Source organism: Danio rerio, chromosome 23 (assembly GCF_049306965.1).
Source record: "Danio rerio strain Tuebingen ecotype United States chromosome 23, GRCz12tu, whole genome shotgun sequence".
Taxonomy (NCBI): Eukaryota; Metazoa; Chordata; class Actinopteri; order Cypriniformes; family Danionidae; genus Danio; species Danio rerio.
This window is the reverse complement of record NC_133198.1, coordinates 11,775,231-11,792,168: the sequence shown is the minus strand read 5'-3', so window position 1 is coordinate 11,792,168 and position 16,938 is coordinate 11,775,231. Positions and strand designations below refer to the sequence as shown.

Here is a 16,938-nt window from a genome sequence, read left to right as displayed (position 1 = left end):
TAAGCTGGGTGGTTCCTTTTCAACAGTTGTCGAAAGAGAGATGCCTATTGCTCATTTTTTTAAGACTATATTACTATAATATTTTGACCAATAAACTGACCAAGAGCCATTGTATAAATTAAATAATACTTAGCCATCCACATATTGCAAATCTGTTCACACAAAGGACAAGAAAACCGCATCATTAACCACCTATTGAATGTGAGACATAAAATCAATGAATGGCTCTAAACCTGAAAAATGACAACATAACTATCAAATGCTTCTTTAAAAACGTGTGTGCTTTTGGGGCTAAAAATATATGCTTTGTTTGTATGATTGGAGAACATCCATTATGGCCTGCGGATGTATTTCAAAGCTTTGCAGACGACATGCAATATATGTCTCGCTGTAATGCTGCGGACCGTGCACTCATAGCCAACAATCGGAGCTTGAAATGAGCCCACAGAGAATTTCTTTGTCCTTTAAATTTAGCTTGATGCCATAATAAAAGTGAAAATATGGCATGTTTTATGCTTTGAAAAGGAGATCTGTCTGGAATATTTGCAGACTTTCACATTTGCGCTGCAGTCTGACAAAAGGGAGGGCAAAGAACTCCCATTTGTACATCGCAAAAACAAGTCTAAGACTCTGGAAAGCTTGCAGTGTCTGTCTTTAAAGAAAGTGTCGACAGTGAGCTTGACCTTGGCACAATCTGTCTAGAAATCCATCAATTTTTCAATGAAATCTGTATTAATAGAATCTCCACTCTGCAGTTCATGGAATTCACATGAAACGTATGTGTGCACTCTACTTTTTAAACATAGATGAGACACACACACACCCTCTCATCCCATTTCTAGCACGATCTCGGATAGAAAGTAACACTTTAAATCTTTTATCTGGTTTCCTTGACTTCACTTGATCCACAAACACCATCTTTGAGAAGAGCTTCTGTGTTAACCCAAAGCATGAATTCACCTACAGCATAGGCAAGCACTTTCCTTCAGAGAGCAAAATAAACTGTGGTGTTGTTTAAACCTCGGCTGACATGAACATTTGAGAGTAACACAGTCGATGAGTGTGTAAAAATACGCCAGCTGGTATTGTGCACTCTGACTGAACTCTAATCTAGAGGGTGCGGATGAAAAATTAATGTTCAGCATCCAAAAGAGCCAAGAAACCACAGTCTGATGATTTATCTAGCTGGATATGACTGAATTTTGAATGAAGCACCACATGGAGATCAGCAGGTTTAAAATTTGCTCGTATTATTTTTTATACCTTGCAGAGTTATAGACTCCAAATGCAAAATATGGGGAATGTTTGCTTGTGCATGCTGAAATCCTTTTAAATAGATTGTTCCATTTCATTTCCAGACCATCCCATATAGAGTTTGTATTTAGATTTCACATATATAAAAACGTAATTTATGCAACATATATTTCTAATTATTGCAAAAATGTCCATTTGCATGCATGTTTTTTCAACCACTTTAATTATAAATATGTACACATATGTTCATGGATATAATGGTAAACCTTTACAATAACTTTACATGAATAAAGATGTACTAATAGAGAAACTAAACATGCGCTATTCATAAACTAGCTTTAACTACAACATGAGTTTGTTATCTATAAATAATTGCCACCTTAATTACTTGTTAGTTCATGTTGTTAATTAATGTATTAATTAACATTTAAGTTTAAGATAAATGGAATTAACCTGAATACATGATCTGTTAATTTATAATCATGTCATGACTTTACTTAGAGGGGCACATCATAATTAAGATCCTTCACAACTCCTGTGTTTAAACTGTTTACATTGATGTTGACAACACTTTTCTATTGTTATTCAGTGTAAACACACTAGATAGGCATGCGTAAGGAGTTAATGAGTAGTTAAGTATGGGTTGAAGATGACGTGCCCCTTCAAGTAAACTCATGATATAATTATACATGAATATATCATAAGTTCATCATGGTTAAATTAAGCATAAACTAATGTGGTAATTAATACATTCATTAACAAAAAATCATGCACTAGCATGATAGCTGTTATTCTCACAAGTGATTCATGTTGTAGTTATAGTTAGTTCATGATTAGCGCATGCATTAACTCATAATGAGTTCATAATAATGTTTAATTTACATATTAACACATCATTATTAAAATACTAATATAGTATAATATATCTGATATAGTGTTACAGATATAATGATAAGCACATGAACATATTATTTGAACATATTTATATGAAAGCTTTTAACATTCACTCAAGATTTCAACATTCAATGACCGGCCACTTTATTAGGTACACCTGTCTAATTGCTCGTTAACGCAAATTTCTGATCAGCCAATCACATGGCAGCGACTTAATGCATTTAGGTATGCAGACATGGTCAAGACGATCTGCTGCAGTTCAAACTGAGCATCAGAATGGGGAAGAAAGGTCACATAAGTGATTTTGAACGTGGCATGGTTGTTGGTGCCAGACGGGCTGGTCCGAGTATTTTAGAAACTGCTGATTTACTGGGATTTTCACATCTCCAGGGCTTACATATGATCCGAAAAAAAGAAAATATCCAGTGAGTGGCACTTTTTTGGGCACAAATGCCTTGTTGATGCCAGAGGTCAGAGGAGAATAGCCAGAGTGATTCGAGCTAATAAACATGCAAAAGTAACTCAAATAACCACTCAATACAACAGAGGTATGAAGCAGAGCACAACTGAACACACAACACATCAAAACTTGAAGCTGAAGGACAACAGCAGCAGAGACTACACTGGGTCCTACTCCTGTCGATTAAGAAAAGAAAACTGAGGCTACAAAATGCACAGGCTCACCAGAATTGGACAATAGAAGATTGGAAAAATGTTGCCTGCTCTGACAAGTCTCGATTTCTGCTTCGATGTTTGGATGGTAGGGTCATGATTGGGCATTAACAACATGAAAGCATGGATTCATTTTGCTTTGTATCAACAGTACAGGCTCATGGTGTAATGGTGTGGGAGATATTTTCTTGGCACACTTTGGGCTTAGTACCAATTGTGCATCGTGTCAACGCCACAGCCAACCTGAGAATTGTTGCTGACCATGTCCATTCCTTTATGACCACAGTGTACGCATCTTCTGGCTACTTCCAGCAGAAAAACGCATCATGCCATAAAGCGCAAAACATCTCAGACTGGTTTCGTGAACATGACAATGAGTTAATTGTACTCAAATGGTCAGATCTCAATCCAATAGAGCACCTTTGGGATGCAGTGGAATGGGAGATTCGCATCATGGATGTGCAGCTGACAAATCTGCAGCAACTAGGTGATACTATCATGCCATTAAGGGCCAAAATCTCAGAGGAATATTTCCAGTACCTTGTTGAATCTATGCCATGAAGGATTAAGGCAGTTCTGAAGGCAAAAGGGGGTCCAACTACAAACTAGTAAAGGGTCAAATCAGTAAGGTGAACCTAATAAAATGGCCAGTGAGTGTATATGTACATATTTCTAATTCCAATGGTTGATAAAATATATGCAAATAACCATTTTGCAATATTTTGACATACCACATTTTGTAAGTGAATCCCAAATATGAACACGTCATATATGTAATCTGCATATATTGACACAAATCAGACTTCTGTATGGGATCTAAGATGCCAGTGGCTATTTTCTTCAACATTTAAGAATATTTTTTTCTTTTACTATTGTCTTTGGTGGTTCAGAAAACCAACAAATTCAGTCAAGAGTAGACAAACATATATAGGTAAAGCTTTATTAGTACCTGGGTACCTATTATACATTGAGGTCATTTGAAGCAAGCAAGGAAGCAATACATTTGAACTGCATGAAACCAAACATTATTTACAACATTGCTTTTTTACAGCTTATGCTGGATTAATAATAATAATAATAATTCCTTACATTTATATAGCGCTTTTCTGGGCACTCAAATCGCTTTACACACAATAGGGGGAATCTCCTCATCCACCACCAGTGTGCAGCATCCACCTGGATGACGCGACGGCAGCCGATTTGCGCCAGACCGCACACCACACACCAGCTGATTGGTGGAAAGGAGACAGAGATGAAGCCAATTGGGATATGGGGATGGTTAGAAGGCCATGATGGACAAAGGCCAGTGGGCAGATTTGGCCAAGATGCCGGGGTTAAACCCCTACTCTTTTCGAAGGACATCCTGGGATTTTTAACGACCACAGAGAGTCGGGACCTCGATTTAACATCTCATCCGAAAGACGGATTATACTTTGTGTAAAGCATATCAATTGATAATGTTATCTTTTCAGTTCATCATGCAAGAGATTCATTTTTCAGTTTGCCATAATAGTGCTCAGGAACTCTGATGGAGCTTTAGATAAAAGGTGATAATGTTGTCAATAATGTCAGAATTCTGAACAAATCAATCTTTTAACTGTCATAAGACCCCAGTGTACCAGTGTACTGAGTTGTGTTTTATAAATCACCCAGGTCCACAGTTTCAGCTAAAAATCTTCCTCTCTGTTTAAACTGAAGAAAAAAAATGTGACAGACATCTTGGATGGTTTTAAGGAAAGTAAGTACTGTAAAAGCACATTTTTAGTTTTACATACAAACAGAAAGATGATCTGAAATCATGTGACACAATTGAGACCCCGACTGTTTCTTTATTGCTCCTCTTTAAAGACAGACCTGTGACACTCAGCCTAAAACTGATCATGCAGTTTCCTACAAAAACAGTATTATTTGGCTGTAAAATTGATGGTGCAGACATGTGAACCATACGCAAGCAGGTGAGCCACATCTCACACCTCAGCCTCAACCTGCTGCATATAAACATCAGCTCTTTATGACTCAACAGACAATGCTGGCAGAAGGGTAAAATGCAATATGTCACACAAGACAAGCCTCCCTCCTTGTCTCTTTCCTTTTGACTTGTATCAACACAGAGGTCTGTGTGTGTGTATATGTGTGCATGCATACAGTATGTGTGTCTCTGTGTCTGTGTGTGCAAACAATCTGGCTTCCCTAATGATGCCTTGAGAAATCATCCAGTGTTTTTTTTTATACTCTGACAAGCCAGCAGAGTGCAGCATAAACTGCATCTACCACTAGTGCAAATCATTGCTATGTATGAATGAGTACTCATTTTTATTCTGGAATTTAAACACTGCATAAGCATTGCATAAGCAATCTCATGTTGAAAACACACAAACAACAACAAAATGTGAAATGTGGAACCAAATATGAATATAATATTATTAAAATATAATTTTAATGAAAAAAAATGTATTGCAATTATGTAAAAATGATTTTTGAGAACTTACATATTAAGGACAAATCAGATGTATTGTCTTATGTGATTGTGGGGCTAAATTTAATGCCACCATTTGAATAATCCTTATTATAACTAGAGTAAGAAGCATTTGGACTGAATGGGGAACGGTTCAATACCTTCTGTGTGTTAAATCAAGTCCATTGTTAAAAAAAGAAAAGGAAAGGAAAGAATGAAAAAATCTAAGTGAATAGAAATTTTGCTAGAATATTTGTCTAAAATGGAAGTCAGTTTTCTCAATTAACCCATACTATTCTGTTAACTAAGTAAATGCATACATAAATGAACAGTTAACATCAACATTACACATTTATTGCAATTTCCCAAAAGACAACTTGCCTCAAGCCAGGTCTCAGGTGGCATCGTAAACACAAACTGAATAATAATTTGCCAGAAATCATCCATTTTAAATGATATTACACAAATAGATTTTAGTGTTTAGTTGTTAGATAGGCTAGTTTAGATTCCAGACAATTCTGTATGTCCTGTTTTTTATATTATTCATTCAAAGATGGATAATTGAGAGAGGTCCATTGGTTGCAGCATGACAGACACACACACAAATGTCTGGAAAAAGAGAGTTTTGATACATGGTGTCAAAATGTAGACTAGTTATGCAATATTAATGAAATGACAAAATGAATTAGATGTAATCCCAATCCAAACGATAATAGTTTGCACTATAATGGTTCCTCAATAGTTTGAGTTATAAATATGGTTGAATATGGAAATATAGTCTTCATCTCTTCAGAACAATATTTTGATTATTATGTCTTTACATCAGTTTTCTAAAGAACTAGAGTGTACAGAGTACTTTGTAAAACACCAAACTATAAAACCTGGTTCAAATTTGGAACCTTCATTTTTAAGCTAACAATATTAAAAAATTACTTATGGGGTTTGTATCAAGAAGTGGAGCGTTCACAAACATAGCCTTATAAACTTAACCCAAACTAAAACGCCAATGACTTACAGTACAAAACATTTCTTACATCCAATAAAGCAACATGCTAGTACTATCTTTTCAAAAAGTAAACACTTGCTACACATTTTGTTTGTTTTTGGTTTGTTTTGTGTTGTTTCCGTCTCAAACTCATTTACCTGTTCGACTTCCCGCAGTTTTCAGCCTCTTCGAGTCTGCCACTGTAACAGCAGCATCTCTCCAGCCATTCCACAACGCCAGAGACGAGACGAGCGCGCTTCACAAGAGGAACTGCCACAGAGGGATTCTTTCTCCTGTTTTAAGCCTCTGGAAATCCAAGATACTCCCAGAGAAGCGACAAGACGCGCTGACGATACCCCACTGGATTACTGGGCAGCAATTGAGAAGTAAAGCAAACGCGTTACGCAGAGAAAATCCTCAGTTCAGCCTCACAGACAGAGGTGAATGCGCGAACCGCTACACACTGCGCCACGCGTCAACGTGTGTGGAGCCGCTCGCGCGCACTCACATCCCCGCCGTGACGCAACGCAAACTTCACATCACTTGATCTGCTGTCACTTCATCAGCGCAGATGAAAGAAAACACCGCATGCCGTGGAAAGAGAGTGGGAGGGAGATATAAAAAGACTTCTTGAGTCATAAAAAGTGTTAGAAGAGCCATCGATAATGGATTAAAAACAAAACACATGATAGCAGGTCTAACGTTTCCCTAATGTTGGAGAGCTGTTCTATAAGTGCAGATTTGTTATTGGGTGCTGAACTGAGCGCTATTCTGCTCTGAGATAAAATACATTTAGAAAACCTATTCATTTTAAAGTATCTTCATGAATTAATGAGAAAATAAAGCGAATCCCCCCGGGGTCTGGGCAAAAGGCAAAATCCACAGTTGAAGAATTGGCTCCATTTCAATTCATTAGTGTGAATTTGAATGGATTTGGCCAAGTTCCAAAAGATAATATAAAATATATATATATATATATATATATATATATATATATATATATATATATATATATATATATATATATATATATATATATATATATATATATATATATATATAAAACAATACCCAAACAATTGAACTGTGAAATAATTATTATAGAAAAACATTTTTATTATTGTCGATTCTCTGTAGGTTTTTGGATTTATTTTTTAATTACACAGGTCAGGAGGCACGGTGGCTCAGTTGTAAGCACTGTTGCCACACAGCAAGAAGGTCACTGGTTCAAGTCCCGGCTGGGTCAGTTGGCATTTCTGCGTGCAGTTTTCCTCCAGGTGCTGCGATTTTCCAAACAGTCCAAAGACATACAGTATAGGTGAATTGAATAAACTAAATTGGCCGCTGTACGAGTGTGTGAATAAGTATGTATGGGTGTTTCTCAATACTGGGTTGCGGCTGGAAGGGCATCCACTGCGTAAAACATATGCTGGAATAGTTGGCAGTTCATTCCACTGTGGCGAGCCCTGAACTAGAGTCTAAGCTGAAGGAAAATGAATGAATGAAATGTCTGCATCCTTTTTGTAACATATTCTCTTATACCATTGAGATCAAAATGAGACATTTTCTATGCCCATGCAACCATATTTTTTGCTTAAAATGTGAAAGGATGTTAGTTGTGGCTGTACTGTGCTTGTTGAACACTGTTTTAATTAACCAAGGCACTTAATAAACAACCATATATTTAATTTTTCATTCATTTTAATTTTGGCTAAGTCCCTTTATTAATCCGCATTGCCACAGAGTAATAAACTGCAAACTTATCCAGCACATGTTTTACGGTGCAGATGCCCTTCTAGCTGCAACCCATTTCTGGGAAACATTCATCCTTACCTAATTCACCTGTATCGCATTTCTTTGGACTGTGGGGGAAACCGCAGCACCCGGAGCAAACCCACACGAACGTGGGGAGAACATGCAAGCTCCACACAAAAATGCCAACAGACCCAGCCCAGGCTCGAACCAATGACCATCTTGCTGTTAGGTGACAGCACTACCCACTGTGCCACCACATTGCGCAATATATATATATATATATATATATATATATATATATATATATATATATATATATATATATATATATATATATATATATATATATATATATATATATATATATATATATATATATATATATATATATATATATATATATATATATATATATATATATTGGGTTGAGCAAGTGTACTTGTTGAATTATTTCAAGAACTAAGTTGCAGTATTTTAAGAGTAATTAATGAAAGTAATTAAAAACACATTATTTCAATTACCAGAACAAATAAAATGACATTACACTGAATTAATTTTGCGTGTGTGTGTTTGTGGGTGTGTGTGTATGCCATCCCACTATTTGGTGGGGCATCATCTGGCCACCCCTAAGAAAATTTTCAGGGGGCGCCACTGGTTCCAACCAAAATGGGTATACAGTGCAGATGTTTTTTACTTCAAACTTTAGCACAAGACATCACTTGTTTCTAGCATACAACACTATAGTCAATCACAGGACATTAACAGTCTCTCAAAGTACATTTTCGTCTGTCAAAGAACATAACTAGTCTCTCACAAAACAGTATTAGTCTCCTACAAACATCAATATTCTAACACAGGACAGTATAAGTCTCCTACAAACATCACTTGTCTCTCGTAAACACTACTAGTCTCTCACAGGACTATGTCAAGTTTAGATCAGGACTTTGGACTGTCATTTTATTATTCTATTTTGTTACAGTTGAGTTACTTTACCCTTTTTGCTGTGTGCCAGGGCTCATTGTCCTGCATGAGAATTGTTAGCTGATTAAGCAATACACATTTGCATTCACTCTGTCTTGTATCTCTATAAAAGGCCAAACTTTTTTTGCTCCCTTTTTGCTGGTGAATCGGTGCTTTTTAAAACACTATCGGTTGGGTTTAGGAAAAAAGGAGGGCGGAGGGATTGGTCAGTCAGTCCGTCAGTCAGTCAATCAGTCAGTCAGTCAGTCAGTCAGTCAGTCAGTCAGTCAGTCAATCTGTCCGTCAGTCAGTCAGTCAGTCAGTCAGTCAGTCAACAGCAGCCTCTGGTGGATTTACACAAGTAGAGCAGGTGCGAATGGCACTCGCAAGATAAATTTCAGATCTAAAAAAAAGCGTTTGAACCTCTGGCAGATGCATGCAAACAAAAACACTGCAAATAAACGTAGCTCCTGGGACAAATTTGGCACTCTCCAGAAATGTATATAGGGTTACATAATCAGAATGAGCCTGGGTTGCTTTTGATTCTGTCTGCTGATTGAACGGTTGGTTTGGTTTTGGGTTAAAACACTGTGTGCATAGATACAGATCCTTACATCATGTTGGATTGTGAATGTTATTTTATGCAGGAAAAGTCCTCTATTGGACTTAATTGCATTAGTCAAGGTAATTAGAACTATTTTCTATTGATTAACTTTTTTTTACTAAAAACAAAAACATAAAAAGTCTGTGCAAAACACCCTAATTTTTGTTTCAGGAATAGATATTTAACATGTCATCAGAGATCAAAATCACAAGACTGTATCAGCCTTTTAGCAGCTGTCCCTTAACTTTGCGCCTTTCCATTTTCATTTAGACTTGCATAATCACTGTGTCATGTTTCATTAAAGAGAAGTGAAATGTCACATTTTGTTAAACTTCCATTAGACAACCCAGGATAGCTCTGCTGAGATGAACAAGTGCTGGAAATCTTCGTTATTTTTTAAGATTTTTTGCTACCATCAGCAGTAGAAAAAAAAAAATCACATCTATTATTTTCAGTCACTAATTAGAATGTTTTTAAAGTATTTTCTTTTCTGTAGATTGAAAGGTTAAAATGTGTAAAAGTTAAAGCCACATTTCATCCCGAAGTCAGAGAGGACTTTGTTACAAGACCATACCATTTTAGTAATTTTATTACATGAAAAAGTTACATGTAATTGAGTGTTACTTGCTGTTCATTTAATCAGTGTTGGGTAAGATACTTCATAAAAAGTAAAAATATCTGATTATTACATCCATAAAATTGCATTTAAATTACTTTTCTAATTACTTTGTCTGAAAAATAACTAACTTACTCAATAAGTAATTTAATAAGTTGACTGAAACTAAAATCCATGAATGTAAATATCAATGCATTGACTAATATATATGAAACTTAAAAATCTTTAACAAATAACCTTTTAGTTTATTTATTTATTTATTTATGTATTTATTCATTCATTCATTCATTCATTCATTCATTCATTTATTTATTTATTTATTACTTAAAGTCGTTAAACATATGTATCAAAACAAAAAGTTTGAACCAATGACATCATATTTCATACATTTTATATATTGTCATTGATTTCTTACTCAGTTCATTGTTTCTTAATCCAATGCAATTTGACCTTCTCAGTAGAAAAAGTATAATTATTTTGCTAAATATATTAGCATTTTTTTCTGGTTCTCTGAATTGATTTATACAGAACTGTTGAAATATATCTACAGTATTTAAGGCAAGTATCTTGTTTTTTATTATATCAGTTTAAATTAGCTAAAAAATAGAGGATAAACCCCTATTTATTTATTTTTTTCAGTGGAAAGTCATTTCAATACTGTTATAGCTACTTTGCAGCTAAAGACAGTTTATTATTAATAGACCAATCTAATTCCAATATAAATCAATATTAAAAAGTTTCCTATTTTATTTCTGCATTGTTTCAGTGATTGAAAGATTTGTCAAGTTAGCTGAACTAGCTTGTAAACAAATAAAAATGGGTTGTGGATAAACAGTGTTACAATTCTCTGGAAATCTACAGAACATTCTGTGAAGTCCTCTCTAAAGATCCCATGTGGGCCTGCTAATGACTCATGAACCTCGAAGCTATCTCTTTGAAATGATTAAACAACACTCATGGTTTTTAAATTGCATAGTGACACTAGTATTATTTACATTAATAAAAAATGTTGTGATATATAGATTCTGAACTATGCATTCCAAAAAGTCTTACAAAACTCTGGTGTTTCTTTGTTGTTTATAAAAAGCTTTCCTTAACAAAAATAAATAAATAAATAAATAAATAAATAAATAAATAAATAAATAAATAAATGTCTTTTATTCAAAAGAGCCAGCTTATTATTATTATTACTATACTATTATTATTATTATTATTATTATTATTATTATTTGCCTATTAGTATCAACATTTTTGGATTATAGTTATGTGTTCAATGTCTAAAATAAATCAGATTTATTTATTAATTTTCTTTTGGCTTAGTCACTTAATAATCTGTGGTTGCCACAGCGGAATGAACCTCCAACTAATCCAGCATATGTTTTATGCAGCGGATGCCCTTCCAGCTGCAACCCATTTCTGCAAAACACAAACACACTCATTCACACTACGGTCAATTTTAGCACACCCATTTTACCTGTACCATATGTCTTTGAACTTGTGAGGGAAACCCACATGAACACGGGGAGAGCATGCAGACTCAATACAGAATCACCAACTGACCCAGCCAAGGCTCGAACCAGCGACCTTCTTGCTGTGAGGCAAACGTGCTACCCACTGCGCCATCACGTTGCCAAATAAATCAGATTTTCAGTATTAATGTTTTTAAGTCTGAAATAGAAAAAAAGAGAAAATAAACCAGTGAAGTTAAACAAACCAGGCAGTTTCTCAATTCTAAGAATGCAGTGAATGGACTTACACTTAAAAAGAAAAAATGTTTATTTAAATATATAAGTAAACAAGTTTGTTTTAAACTTGTGTGAATAAAAACCCCAAATCAGAAAAAGGTTGGGACAGTATGGAACACCCAAATTAAAAAAAGAAAGTAGTGATTTCTAAATTTACTTTGACTTGTATTTCATTGCAGACAATACAATAAAACATTATCTATTGTGTTTCTTTTGATTTGTATTGATTATTTTTTCAATATAAACACATATTCCAATTTTGGTTCTTTCAACACATTTCAAAAAGGTTGAAAAAGTAAAGCATTTATTACCACATTGTAATTTTGCCATTACTTTTCACAACACTTAAAATACTAACTACGTAGCACGAAAGTTGAATCATAAAAACCAAATGACCAAACAAATATCAACGGAGAACCACAACAACAGTTTTATGACATTGGAAAAAATAAATAAATAAATAAAAACAATTGCACTTAGCAACCACATGACAGAAACTTGCATAGTGTTGCTTAAATTAAGTTTGTATGCATTATAAACTCAAATGCCAACCATATACTGTTAATTAGGCTTTGGCTGTCTATCATTCCATTTCAAAAGCATTGTGGTGTTCTTTCAAGCTGTCAGCATGTCATTCGCCATGCCAAAAAGTCCAAATCTGAAATTGACTGTGAAAACCATCAATTCCAAGTAAAAAGTTCTTGTTCATAAGAGCAAAAGCAGCTATAGCACTTTTCAACCAATCACACAAAACTATAGTGTAGATGTATAATATGAAGAGACAATGGCCTCTTTCTAGCAGTTTTAGCTTGATTTTGTAATAGCTTGTCATATTTTCATCTCAGGTTTAACTGTATTTTTAAATTGAGCTCTGGTCATGTCCCCGGTGCTTTGTCCAGTGGGTCATTCCCACTAATGAATCACTGACTATCATCAATACCATCCATTATTATGCAATTATTTTAAAAAATGTGCTTCCGTGACATGTATTACACTCGAAATTGAATGATTCCTCAAGGTAATGAGCAATAGACAGCGGCGAGGAGTGCACTGGAAGACAATGAGTTCAGTTCAATTTAACATAATTATCTTGATGAATATGGCGTGAATTGCATTTGGTATCATGAGGATTACTTCTGGTGATCGGTATTAAAAAGCAGACACACACTTAACGTTACACTGCACCATTTGAAAAAAAAGTTTTTCTTCTAGCTGCTGAGTTTTGCTTCTCTCTATCTTTCTCCACTGATGGGTGTCCGTCCGCAAGTCAAATCTTTCTCTGTTTTAGTCTCGAAGGTTGCTGTTATATGTACCTTGGCCTCTTTTCTTCCAGCAGGTCTTAATCCAGGTATCAGAGGGTCGGAGTGGTGTTTGAGAAGCAGGGTGATAAGGCAGGTCTTTCATAGTTCTGACCCATCCTTCAGAGAGCACCTCTGTTGCTGCCTTTGAATAATTCACTGGCAGGGACCCCACAGCCCCTGCTGATAAAACCCTTGTACAACAGCATCGATTTCTTTCCTCATCTGTCTTTCTGTGGTGCTGCAGAGACAGAGGTAGCATAGATAGATAGATAGATAGATAGATAGATAGATAGATAGATAGATAGATAGATAGATAGATAGATAGATAGATAGATAGATAGATAGATAGATAGATAGATAGATAGATAGATAGATAGATAGATTCACTCTGATCATAATCATTTGAATCATTTACTGGACCCTCACTCTGAATAAATCATTTGAATCAGTGAATAAATTACTGGAGAACCACTCTGAACTGATCATTTGAATCATTTACTGGAGACTCACTCTGAATAGATAATTTAAATCAGTGAATCATTTACTGGAGAGTCACTCTGAAAAGATAATCTGAATCAGCAAATAGTTTACTGGAGACTCACTTTGAAAAAATCATTTGAATCAGTGAATCATTTGCTGGGAACTAACACTGAAGGGATCATCATTTGAATTAGTGAATCATGTACTGGTGATTCACTCTTAATATATAAATTGAATCAGTGAATAATTTACTGGAGACTCTCTGAACAGATTATTTGAATCATTTTCTGGAGACTTTTCTGAACAGATCATTTGAATCATTTATTGGAGTCTCACTCTGAACAGATCATTTAAATCAGAAAATAATTTACTAAAGACTCATATTGAACGAATCATTTGAATAAGTGAATCATTTGTTGTATACTCACACTGAATTTGTCATTTGAATCAGTAAATAATTTACTTGAGACTCAGCTGAACTGACAATTTGAATAATTTACTAAAGACTCACTCTGAACAGATCATTTAAATCAGTGGATAATTGACTGGAGACTCACTCTGAACTGATCATTTGAATTATTTACTGGAGATTCACTTTGAACAGATCACATGAATCAGTAAAATAATTTACTGGAGACTCACTCTGAACAAATAATTTGAATAAGTGAATCATTTACTGGAGACTCACCCTAAACAAATCATTTGAATAATTTACTGGAGACTCACTTTGAATAGATCATTTGAATTATTTACTGGAAACTCATTCTGAACTGATCATTTGAATCAGTGAACTATTTACCAGAGACTCACTCTGAAGGGATCCTATCAATCAGTGAGTTGTGAGCAGATGTTAGTCTAATTCACAAATGAGTGCAGAAATTCAGCTTGTTCATAAAAGATCTTGTCTTTGAATGGGTGACAATATTTCCCTTTCAAAATAACTTTTCTTGGCTTCATTCAGGAAATTTAGTAAAGAAAAAAAGTAAAATTTTATTGTCACAAGTTTGGTGTGCCTGTGTTGTGTTCATGTGGTTGTTGTGTCATGTGATGTCCCATGTGCTTCTGTTTACATCATGTGTTTCCCTTGATCTGTTTTCCTGCCGTTTGTTAATGTTTATTCGTTTCACCGGTGTCACAACCCTGTATGTATTCAGTTTAATCATGTCCTGTATAATTACACCTCTGAGTTTGTTAAGTTCTTTGTCTGGTTTTAAATTGTCACCACCAGAACGCCTGCGGTTTGATGTTCCAGTTCTTGTTGTAAGTGGTTTTTGGTAAATAAGTATATGACTTTTTTTAATGTCTTTTTAATGTCATTTTAATAAATCTTGTGACATGTGCGTTTGTGAGTGAACCTACCCGTGACAAGAAGTTTTGGAATGTAGTGAAGTATAAAATAAAAGTTCCACTTCATAAGGAAACTCCTATGTGTGTCTGTATTAAACTTTTGGGAGTGCTTTAGACGACCAATCACTTCTGAAGATATGAAAATGGGCCAATGAAATGCCAAATGGATTGATGGAGCTTAGCTCCACAGCTGAAACTGATGAGCCAATTAGGGCTATATCAGTCGGCTGCTGGAGCCAGCTCATCAGAACTATTGCTTCAGACCCGATCTGAGACTCAAGAACCCTTCTGTTGAGCTGACTTCCATCGAAGAAAGCATTTCCTTCACCAGTGCGAGGAAGACATTTTAGCGGTGGCTGAGCTGGGTTTCCCGCCCGTTTGGCGTTTTTCACTGGTGATGTAAATGACCAGTTTCTACAAAGTGCAGAATTTCCTAAGAGAGCACACGGTCGGGCAGCACGTCTTTTTAAAGATGTCGTTTCGACCGTGCATTTCTTGATGCGGTGGTTTCCTCGCCCCTGATGACAGGCACGAGTATTGCGTCACATGCTTGGGGTTCCAACATTACTTGCCCGCATTGTGATGGCTTGACTGTTGCGCAACTGAGGTCGCGGCGAGCTCTTTTATTAGGGCAAGTCACCCCTGCTGCTCCCCGCCAAGCGGTTAGCACTCGGGCAGGCTGAGGAGTTACAGTGGGGGCTAATCCGTCACCTTCGGGCCCACGGACCCCTTGCTCTTTGTCAGTGCGCTCTGTTTCTGCTTTGATTGTAAGCGCTGGTCCATCCTCCGGGCTGGCCGCGCTTTCATTAGATTACACCAGGTATGTAATGTCCATCGCTGCATTGGAGGGCGGGTTGACATGCTCTGAGGAAGAGCCGGGCCCTCTGCCACCCTCCGGGGTTGTCAGTGTGGTTTCAGATCTGGAATCGGACATGTTAGCCATGTTATCCCGGGCTGCTTCGGCCATGGGGCTTGAGATGGCTTGTCCACCAGAACCGCGGCCGGACCGCTTAGACGGGTGCTTCATGGTGGCAAAGGCGAAGCCTTACAGACCCCCTGTCCCCTTCTTCCCCGAGGTACACAGAGAGCTTACCCAGGCATGGAGGGCACCTTTTTCTGCCCGGTCCTTGTGCGCTCCCGCTTTCACCTCCCTCGATGGTGGAGCGGCCAGGGGATATGAGGCGATTCCCTGGAGCGTGCTATTGTGGTCAATCTTTGTCCGTGGGGCCGCACCCCCCGGACTTGCTGCATGAGCTCCACACGGCAACCGATTATGCTCTTATGGCCACAAAATCGGCTGCTCATGCCCTGGGTAAGACGATGGTCACATTAGTGGTCCAGGAACACCACCTTTGGCTGAGCTGGGCTGATATGAGTGACGTTTACAAAGCTCGCTTTCTCAACGCTCCCATATCCCAGGCTGGCCTGTTCGGCAACACCGTTGCGGTGTTCACCGCAGAATTCTCTGCGGTGAAAGAGGTGTCCTTTTCACGAAGGTTATCCCAGAGGGCGCCCCTGTATTGCGAGTGGGGGGGTGCATATTTTCACATCTCCAGTCTTCCACCCCACCGCGTCTTTCTCCGGTTTGCATTCGAAGGACGAGCGTGGCAATACAAAGTCCTCTCCTTCAGGCTCTCTTTTTCTCCGCAGGTTTTGATTAAGCTCAACGACTGGCTCATTCTAGCCTCGTCTCGTGATCAGTTGATTATGTAAAGAGGCATAGTGCTTTAGCACCTCGACCAGTTGGGGTTTTATATCAACCGAGAGAAGAGCAAACTTTGCCCTGTGCAGAGGATCTCTTATCTCGGGCTGATGCTGGATTTGGTCGCTATGGTTGTGTGCCTCTCCGAGGAGTGCACCAGGCTAATGC

At 36.9% G+C, this 16,938-nt stretch overlaps 1 protein-coding gene across 4 annotated transcripts in view; it reads right to left on the bottom strand.

Moving 5' to 3' along the window:
• The window catches only part of cntn3a.1 (contactin 3a, tandem duplicate 1), a 193,245-nt gene extending 186,501 nt beyond the window's left edge, over positions 1–6,744 (bottom strand). For all 4 annotated transcript variants that reach the window (XR_012399020.1, XR_012399021.1, XM_692822.10 and 1 more), the window contains exon 1: positions 6,419–6,744. The gene's annotated coding sequence lies outside the window, so the exon portion shown is untranslated. The remainder of the gene's footprint in view (positions 1–6,418) is intronic.
• Between the last annotated feature and the right edge of the window lie 10,194 nt (positions 6,745–16,938).